A 2,854-nucleotide genomic window follows, 5' to 3' on the forward strand; every position below is an offset into this window, starting at 1 on the left:
GTATAGATAGATATATGTTTTTCTGTCATGAGACTGCAGTGATTGGGACATATCTATAAATTGTATAAATGTATTTTTGTGCTTGGATGATGGAAAGGGGGGGGGGGGGTACAGAGAGTGAATCATCTCGCAGTACACTACATGTACAGGGTGTCTGTAAACTTACGACACACAGAAAACTTGTTATATATCGCTATTCAGCTGTTTAAATGTGCTAAAACCCAAATTTGGGAAAGAAAAACAAAATTCTTATTGTAGTTTCTTAATCTGAGGCATGTGCTCAAAAAATATTTGTGAGGCAGCGTGGTGGAATCAGGTTCTCGTCAATTTTTGGGCATGTAGAGTTATTGGTATCATCTTAAAGCTTGTTCACCTGTCTTTATTTGGATGAAAATAATATCCATTTATCTTGAATGCAAGTCGAGATATTTGCGAAAGAAGGAGGTGGGGGTCACCTGTTTTCAGAAGTAAAATTTGTGAGAAAATGACCACCAAAAATTAGTTATTTCCTTAGCTTAAGAGTCCGTGGTAACTGAAAATTTACATTTTTTTGTGCCTTTAATCAACCTTTTTAAGAAAATCCACACAGAAATGAGTTCTTTAATGGGCTTGAAAGGTGTTGAGCCAAAAAACAAAAATTTGATAAAAATTCACCAACCTGCGGAAAAATTCCAGTTTCTTTACTTTGAGATTATTTTGACGAGAGCCTTATTTCACCACGCTGCCTCACATTTTGTCCAAATTCCAATTCTTAATTTTGACAGAAAAAAGCAAGGGAAAAAACCCCCCAACTTAATATTGGTACTAGATCTATATATTGTTTAAAAGAATGAACGTTTTTTTTCTCTCTCTTGTAAAATTTGGCTTTCTGGGCTTCAGTACATTTTAGCGGCTTTTAAGATTTCGAAAACATTTATAGATTTTTTTTTCATCGCTGGCTTCCCGAACTGCCATGTCAAGTTTCATGTGCATAGGTAAATTAATTAATGAGCTAGAATTTTTTTTAATGCAGACAGGCAAAAGTGAGCAAGCTACATAGGTAAATTAATTAATGAGCTACAATTTTTTAAATGCAGACAGGCAAAGTGAACAAGCTACATAAGTAAATTAATTAATGAGCTAGATTTTTTTCAGTGCGTGCCGGCGAAAGTGATCAAGCTATTATAACAAATAGCACGTCCAACACGATTTCCGGCATTTGTGCCGCAGAGGGGCAAAATCCGGATAAATATCCGGATAATCGGATAATCCTCAATAAAACATTATCTGAATTCAGACTCTTAACTCTCTTTCCTGACCCGTCTGCTGAGCTGGGTGCACCCATTTGTTGAAGTTATGCTAACCCGTTTGTCAAAGCGGTTCATGACATATTATTTGCAGAAGAGGGGCGCTTACATGTTATCCGAATTTTGTTAAAGCGACTCATTGCCAAGCTGTACATTAAAATTTGTGCCGCAGAGGGGTTCAAAGGTCAGTGCTCTTTAAAGTTGACACGATTCACATGAAATGGACACAGCAATTAAATCCACGCTGCCGTCAGTTGTACGTGATGAGGTTTTCTCTGTGTGGAGACTTTAGAGGCACCCTGTGGTCTTCCTTATCCTGTCTGTTTAACGCAAAGGCTAGCTATTTGGATCCTTGGGTTTTTTTTTTTTCAGTGGTTTATTTTAAAACGATTTATATTATTTTTTGTTACCTGTGTAAGTATAGCAGTATTTCATCTACAACTGGGAATTTTTTCTCACAAGGAAAGGTATTTTATCACATTTCAGAATCTCATTTCTCAAAGCTACTCATGGAGAAAAATTTTGTTTGTTCATTTCTTTTTTTTTTTTTTTTTAAATGTTTTTAATTACTGAAAGCGCATTGGTTGTATTCTCTGTTCATGAAATTGAAATGTTTTTCCCAACATAATATTTATATGAAGAGATTTTCAAAAATATGTGTCTGTCTCTCCTGTAGTTGTTCTCAGTTGATAACTACTACTACTGCTACTGATGCTTATATATGGGAACATTGTTCTGTTTATGGTGCAAATAGGATCATATTGTTTCGAAAGCACCGTAAAACTACAATACGGACTATAATTCCTCTGTAATTCTGTTGATGGAATTATAAGCTCTTATTTCCAGGGACAAGGCTTGTTTTATGTGTGGACTGAACTATAGGGTTTTGTATCAAAACTGAGTTTGTGGTTCTGCGTTATATTAACTGCATTGTTTGTGTACATTCTTTATTGTACTTTACATGCTGAAATGTCTTATGTGAGGCATTGTGTTATTGTACTCTACATGCTGAAATGTCTTATGTGAGGCATCGTGGTGAAATTGGGCGCTCGTCCAAAAAATAAAATCAAAGAAATCAGAATGTTTTTGGCCGAAGGATTTTTTTTTTTTCATTTTCGGTTTCCAAGGACTCTTAGGCTATGGAAGTTACCAAACTTTGGCCGCCATTTTCTCGCTTATTTCACCTCTTGAACAAGATTACCCCGGCCTCCTTCAATCGCAAATCTTTCAACTTCTATAAACGTAGATGGATATCAATTTTTTTTTCACCAAAAGGGAGGCAAATGAAACGGCTTTATGATGATGCCAATATCCCCTTACCCCCAAAACTAACGAGCGCCTGATTCCCCCCACGTGGTGACACATACTTACGAGTATTTTCTGTTTGTCCGAAGCTTAATGTGTTGTGATGTAGACAGTGTCAATGAAGGAGTAAAATATCTACACTTACTTTATGCAAAACGTGTCGGTGGGTGGTTTGTGGATGCTCTGGCGTGGCCTGCTCACCTTCTTTCCTCTCAAACATCTAACATCCATATCATATATACATTATATATACAGTATATATA

Source organism: Aplysia californica, unplaced genomic scaffold (assembly GCF_000002075.1).
Source record: "Aplysia californica isolate F4 #8 unplaced genomic scaffold, AplCal3.0 scaffold00364, whole genome shotgun sequence".
Classification (NCBI taxonomy): Eukaryota; Metazoa; Mollusca; class Gastropoda; order Aplysiida; family Aplysiidae; genus Aplysia; species Aplysia californica.